The sequence below is a fragment of the Balaenoptera musculus genome, chromosome X (genome assembly GCF_009873245.2).
Source record: "Balaenoptera musculus isolate JJ_BM4_2016_0621 chromosome X, mBalMus1.pri.v3, whole genome shotgun sequence".
NCBI classification, from domain to species: Eukaryota; Metazoa; Chordata; class Mammalia; order Artiodactyla; family Balaenopteridae; genus Balaenoptera; species Balaenoptera musculus.
Window position 1 is genome coordinate 87149212 of NC_045806.1, and position 7867 is coordinate 87157078.

General features: G+C 39.9%; 1 long non-coding RNA gene across 1 annotated transcript in view; it reads right to left on the minus strand.

The window, feature by feature from the left end:
* The window catches only part of LOC118889039, a 32518-nt gene extending 24946 nt beyond the window's left edge, over positions 1 to 7572 (minus strand). The window contains exon 1 of the long non-coding RNA XR_005018405.1: positions 7485 to 7572. This is a non-coding gene — a long non-coding RNA (uncharacterized LOC118889039). The remainder of the gene's footprint in view (positions 1 to 7484) is intronic.
* Between the last annotated feature and the right edge of the window lie 295 nt (positions 7573 to 7867).

Genomic DNA, 7867 nt, shown 5'->3' on the forward strand with positions numbered 1-7867 from the left:
TGGTACATGACTCTTTTTGAATTATGGTTTTCTCAGGGTTTATGCCCAGTAGTGGGATTGCTGGGTCGTATGGTAGTTCTATTTTTAGAAAAAATGGTCATGAATAACCTAGGGGCAAGAAGGGAATAAAGACACAGACCTACTAGAGAATGGACTTGAGGATACAGGGAGGGGGAAGGGTAAGCTGGGACGAAGTGAGAGAGTGGTATGGACATATATACACTACCAAACGTAAAATAGATAGCTAGTGGGAAGCAGCCGCATAGCACAGGGAGATCAGCTCGGTGCTTTGTGACCACCTAGAGGGGTGGGATAGGGATGGCGGGAGGGAGACGCAAGAGGGAGGAGATATGGGGACATATGTATATGTATAACTGATTCACTTTGTTATAAAGCAGAAACTAACACACCATTATAAAGAATTATACTCCAATAAAGATGTTAAAAAAATATACATATATATATATATAATACATAATTACTGACTCCAGGTACTGAAAAGGACAAGAAACAATGACCAATCCAGTAGCAATGAGCAACTCTAGTTGCTCAGATTGAACTAAACACATTTCCCACTAAAAGGAACCAGGCTTCCTTGGAGAAAAGGCTGATTCTGGGACTAAGCAGGGATTGTAGCAGATGAGTCTGAACCAAACTCTCATACAAGCACACATGTCAAAGACACAACAGCCAACCCAAAGACTCAGAGGCCAACCCAAAGGCTCTCACACGGTCCAATAATAGAACAATTTGAACATCAAAAATATGAATGACTGCAACGGATTAAAACATCAAGTATATAAACGTCTAGAGCCTATGATGACCCTCTAAAAGAGAAAACAAACAAACAAAACCTCCAGCTTTGGAGGAGCCCAGGGAAACAACTATTGTTTTTGTTTTTTTTTTTTGGTTGCACTGTGCAGCTTACAGGATCTCAGTTCCCTGACCAGGGACTGAACCTGGGCCATGGCAGTGAAAGCCCAGAATCCTAACCACTAGGCCACCGGGGAACTCCCAACAACTCACTATTTTGAAAAGTAGAAATACTGCAAAAGAATTAAGCATTAATCCTTCTCTTCTGTGTCAACCAGACCTCAGTGTAACCTCATAGCCGATAAGGAGAAGTTTGTTTTATAGAAGAATTCCAACTAATAAATGCAAAAGAAATTATAGAATTAAAACATTACTGGGAATTCCCTGGCAGTCCAGTGGTTAGGACTCCACACTTTCACTGCTGAGGGCATGTGTTTGATCCCCGGTCAGGGAACTAAGATCCTGTAAGCCGTGTGGTGCGGCCAAAAAAAAAAAAAAAAGAATTAAAACATTACCATTTGCAACCATTAATGAAATATAGATCTAGGCCATAATGTTTAAGAGGCTAAAAAACCATGAGTTAAAAGGTCTATGGGAAATTTCATAATGCGTGGATCAGACTGACAACACCTGGACCCAGTGGTCAGTCTCAAAGACACAGTAGGAAAGACAACCAGATATGATGAGGCTCCTGATGTAGGGCTACAGGAAGTACAACTCCACATCTCAGGTACTCTTTCCACAAATCTGAATCTGAGCAAGCCTCTCTATATATAGTAATTACCAATTTAAAGGAAATAGGATGGGCCAGAGGAATAGAACAAACAGCATAATAGAGATACAATCAGCATAATCCAGAATGCAAATTTCACAGGAAAAAGATCCAGTTTGTTAAGTAAATCAATGGAGATTAAAAAAAGAGGACATTTGGATGAAAAGAGACTAAGATTTCAGAGAAATTAAACTTAAAACCACAATGAGATACTACCACATGCATATAAGAACAACAAAAATGAGAAAGATGAAAAATATCAAATTGTCTAATGCATAGTAACTGTGATGATTATCTTTTAACTTTTACAATCAGTATCTTCACATTTTTGTTAAATAAATATGGTCTGTATATGCAAAAATGCCTACTAAAGCATAGTTTCCACCTAACATCACCCAACATAGGCTGACATAGTTCAACAAATGTCTCTTTCTTCTTCCTAAGTATATTGGCTAGGAGTGTGGGCTATGGAGACAGACCAGGTCCAAACCATTGTTCTACCATTTATAAATGGTATGAATTTGAGCACTTTTACTTCACCTCATAGTCACTCAATTGCCTCATCTGCAAAACAGCAATTATACAGTACTGACCATAGAAGAAAGAAGTTCAAAGCAAAAATATTGCCTTGTGTTTTGGTTTCTACAAGGATAAATGGTCAGGAATCACACAATTTTTAAAATTCTACTGCAGAGACACTGGGATAGCTGGCTCTCTCTGAACCCTAGGAGAAAGAAAGAACCTCTATGCGCCTCAGTTTCGTCTTCTGTAAGATGAGGAAAACAACTGTCCTTACCTCATGGGTTGTTGTTTTGAGAATTAATTGAGTTAATACATGCAAACACTTTGAACGATGTGAGGTACACAATATCAGCTCAATAAATGCTAGAATTTTCATAAGTACATGCAAGTTTTGATAGTTTTACAAAAAGTTTTCATGTGTCTTTAATAAAGTTTGTCATTTGGGACTCAGCTCAAATAAAACTTCCTGAGAAAGACCTTCACTGACAACCCTGTCTACAATAATCCCTGTCCTCGTCATTTTCTACTCAATGGATTTTATTTTGTTGCAAGCATTTATTCCCATATAAAATGGCCCTGCTTACTGATTTGTTTCCCTGCTTATTGACAGTTTCCCCAAACGAGAATAAAAGCTCCAGGGATACTGCCCTCCCTTGTTCACTGTGTTGCATCCCCAGGGACTAGCTCAGTGAGTGTTATGGGTTGAAATATGTCACCCCAAAAAAGGTATGTTGAAGTCTTAGCCCCCAGTACCTCGGAACATAACCTTACTTGGAGCTATGGGTGTTGCAGATGTAGTTAGTTAAGATGAGGTCATACTGGAGTAGGGTGGCCCCTAAACCAATGTGACTGGTGTCCTGATAAGAAGACAGCCACATGAAGACAGAAGAACAGGGATAACACCATGTGATGATGCAGGCAGAGGTTGGAGTTACGCAGGGCCAAGCCAAGAAATGCAAAGATTGCCAGCAAACCACCAGAAGCTAGAAGCACAGACAGATTCCCCAACTGGTTTCAGAGGGAGCATGGCCCTGGTAATACCTTGATTTCAGGTTTCTCGCCTCCAGAACCGTGAGACAATACATTTCCATTGTTTAAGCCACCCAGCTTGTGGTACTTTGCCATGGCAGCCTTAGGAAACTACTGTAGTCCCTCCCATATAAAACACTGAATAAGTATTACTGAAAAGAAAGAACTGTTCCCTTTTTTACCTACTGGATCAAATGCAGGTACTTAAAGCTGAGTTGCAGGAGAAGTTGACGCCAAAATTACACATTAAAGGATTCACAATTTTAACACCACCTTCTTGCAAATCCACAGCAGTGCTTTTCAAACTTGGATGATACCACAACCAAGAAGAGAAATTACTCAACACGTACACACCTCCCAAACCACCTCCCTATTTTAGATACAGCAGACCTAGGATGAGCCCAGGAATCTGCTGTTTCAACAAGCAGCCCTGGACAATTTGGATGAAGTTGTCCATCAACCACACTTGGAAAAATCCTGACCTACACATCTGACGTTGGTGTACTATTAATTTAATGTCTACCATACAGAGGTCTGTGACAGCTGGTGTGTCTCTGTTAATGTAATTTACTCAAAAGTGCACTGGTCCTCCCCTCCCACCTACAACCACACATTGCTTTCCCACAGGGGATCACAATTAAGCTCCTTTGGATTTTTTTCTTTTTTTTTTTCTTTTTTTTTTGGCCGTGCCATGTGGCTTGTGGGATCTTAGTTCCCCCGACCAGGGACTGAACCCAGGCCCTCGGCAGTGAAAGTGCAGAGCCCTAACCACTGGACCGCCAGGGAATTCCCTCCTTTGGACTTTATCTACAACATCAGCTCCTCGTGACTCACCAGCACACTACCTTCAGACTACAACTAAAACACTTTCCTGAGTCTCCAGCCTGCTGGCTTTCCCCATCAGACTCCACAAAGCCTCCACAAACTAATGAGTCAATTCCTTAAAATAAATCACTATCTGTATATAAACATCCTACTGGTTCTCTTTGAGAACCTTGGCTAATACAGGTATTAAGAATCAAGTATCTTTTCCATCTTAGAGTAACCTGTGCTTTCAACCAAAAAGATTCCCCAGCAACATTTGGCTACTGACAGTTCAGTGAAAATATAATACCTAGAAACTGTAATAGAAATATTCCCATGACAATAACATCAAAAAGTATGAACTACCTAGAGATAACCTATGTTGCACATCCATGTCCACAAATGTGCAAGGCCTAAACTCTGAATGCTGCAAAACATTGCTGAGAAAAATTAAATCAGGGCTAAATAAATGAAGGGATATACCATACTCCTAGGTCAGAAGACTCAGTATTGTTAAGATGTCTATTCTCCCCAAACTGATCTATAGATTCCTTGCAATCCCAATAAAAATCCTAGTGTGGGACTTCCCTGGTGGTGCAGTGGTTAAGAATCCACCTGCCAATGCAGGGGACACGGGTTCGATCCCTGGTCCGGGAAGATCCCATGTGCTCCAGAGCAACTAAGCCTGTGTGCTACAACTACTGAGCCTGCGCTCTAGAGCCCACGAGCCACAACTACTGAGCCCACGTACTCTAGGGCCTGCATACCACAACTACTGAGCCTGCGTGCTGCAACTACTGAAGCTCACGCGCCTAGAGCCCATGCTCCACAACAAGAGAAGCCACGCAATGAGAAGCCCGCGCACCGCAACGAAGAGTAGCCCCCACTCGCCGCAACTAGAGAAAGCCCGCATGCAGCAACGAAGACCCAACGCAGCCAAAAAAAAAAAAAATCCTAGTGTGCATATTCTTTTAAAAAATTGACAGAATTATTCAAAAACTCATGTGAAAATGTGAAGGGCCTAGTCTATGAAAAACAACTTTGAAAAGAAAAAAGTTGGAGGTTAAGCACTTTTTCAAAACTCATAAATCTACAGTAATCAAGGCAATGTGGTATTGGGATGAAGGTAGAAATGTATATCAAAATTTAAAAGTCCAGAGATAGACCCACGCATATATGGACAACTGATTTTCAACAAAGCTACAAAGGCAATTCAGTGGAAAAAGGAGTCTTTTCAACAAATAGTACTGGAACAAGTGGAGAGCCATATGCACAAACATAAACTGTGATCCATATAATGCACCACATACAAAAGTTAACTCAAAAAGAATCACTGACGTAAACATAAAAGCTAAAACTATTTAAAAATTCTAGAAAAATTACAGTAGAAAATTCTTGTGACCTTAGGTTTGGTGAAGATTTCTTAGATATGAAATCAAAATCTAAACCATAAATGAACAAATAGATGCACTAAATTTCCACAAAATTAAAACTGTTCTTCCAAAAACACTGTTGAGAGAAAAGGCAAGCCATTGAATGAATGAGAGAAAATGTTTGCAATTCATAGATCTGCTATCCAGAATTAAAAATCTCACAAAGGTCAGTAAGAGGAAAACAGATACTCCAATAAATAAGTGGACACAAGATTTGAACAGATACTTCACCTGAGATATACAAATGTCAAATAAACACATGAAAAGATGTTCATCATCATTAGTCACTACGAAAATGTAAATGAAAACGATGAGAAAACACTACACCCCTCTGAGAAAGTCCAAAATTAAAAAGACTGACCATACTAAGTATTGGCAAGGCTGTGGAGGATGAAACTCTCGTATCTCATACACTGCTAGTGGCAATGAAAAATGATTTGACTACTTAGGAAAAAAATTTAGCAGTTTCTAACAAAGTTAATTTTACAACTACCATATGACCCAGCCGTTGCTCTTCTAAGTATTTACTTAGAAAGAGAAAACGTATGTCCCAGCAAAGAATTATATACAAATGTTCATAGAAAGTTTATTTACAAGAGCTCCAAGTTGGAAACAACCCAAATATCCATTAACAGGTGAATGGATAGAACAAATTGTGGTCTATCCATATAATGGAATATTTCCACGTTACAGGAAAGGAAAACTAATCTAAAGTGACAAAAGTCAGTAGTTGTATGAGAATGAGGTAGGTTGAAGTAGAGACAGAGGCAGGAGAGAGCTAGGTGGGCAGATTACCAAGGAGCACAGGAAGCTTTTTGAGGTGATGGATATGTTCATTATCTTGAGTGTAGTATTAGATTCACAGGTGCATACATATATCAAAACTTAGAGCATATACTTTATTTTTTTTATTTTATTTTATTTATTTGGCTGTGCCGGGTCTTAGTTGCAGCACACAGGATTTTCGTTGCCGCGTGCGGAATCTTCGCTGCAGTGTGCGGAATCTTCGCTGTGGCATGTGGGATCTTTAGTTGTGGCATGCAAACTCTTAGTTACGGCATGTGGGATCTAGTTCCCCAATCAGGGATCAAACCCAGGCCCCCTGCATTGGGAGTGTGGTGTCTTAGCCACTGGACCACCAGGGAAGTCCTTAGAGCACATACTTTAAATATGCTCAGTATCTTGTATGTTAACCATACCTCAACATAATATTTGAAATATATTTATATATTCATAATTCTCTGATGCAATTAAGTTAATCAGGTGAAAAATTCTTATAATTATGCTCTTGTACATTAACAGATCCACACTATGTCATCAAATAACCAAAATAATCATATGCAATAAAGTATGCCCAAATACTTAGGGAAAGTTGATGTTCATTTCGTTCTGAAGTACAGAAATAAAAACATTATATCTCAGGAAAATCATAATGATATTAAAGAGGAACTGGTTATTTCAGGGAATGTAGCTGAGTATCATTCTGTTAGGGCAAACTCTAAAGTAACAAATGCTTTTTTAAAAATAAATTCTATCACTGACATTTTAAACTAACACTTGGAAATTGTCTGGTTCTTTTAAAAATGTCATTATAAAAGGAAAAACAACCATAGTCACCACGGAAGAATCTACATTACAATGTCAAATTGTTAGGAAGATCTAACTACTGCATATTTCCATACTCATCTGAGAGATACAAGGGAATCACTGATTATTATGTAAAAGGTGAGAACAATTTAGGTATATTTATTACTAATGAATGTTAAAGGCCAACTTCCTTCCCAAATGGACAATCCATTGCTTTTCAGCACCAAAAAAGAAAGAAAGAAAGAAAGAGAGAGAGAGAGAGAGAGAGAGAGAGAGAAGGAGGGAGGGAGGGAGGGAGGAAGGAAGGAAGGAAGGAAGGAAGGAAGGAAGGAGGGAAGGAAGGAAGGGGAAAAAAAGACTTCTATCAGACGGGCCTCAAGGGTTACTACAAAGCATGTAGCTGCTGATGGAAATCCCAAGTGCTGAACCTCTTTCCCATGATTAAATCAAAGTAGCTTCTGTACATTTTGTGAACTTCACAGGAGCTATTCCACAACATGCTTTTATCAGATCTATGAACTCACTTGAGCCAGGCGGCATATCCAAAGAAAGATGTGAAGTGTTGGGCTCTCCTGCCCTTGAACCTGGAGTAGAAGCTCCAGCAGCCATCAGGACACAGATCCTCAGAACCTGCCCCCTTCAGACACCTGATATGAGCAAGGCCACCAGCATGAGGAGCTGCACAGGGAGAGACAAATCCAGCAATCACCATGCTTTACTGGTGTAACTGTGTGCCCCGCACCGTGCTAGGCACTGCGTTAGAGACAAGGACACTGAAACAACTGGGTAGTGATCCTAACCACCAGAAGGTACAATGAGCTTCCCACCAGGGCCTTTTTCTTCTCCTTTCCTCATATGTCCCCTGAGAACAAAGTGGAAAAGGAATAAGAATTGGCCTGAATTCATA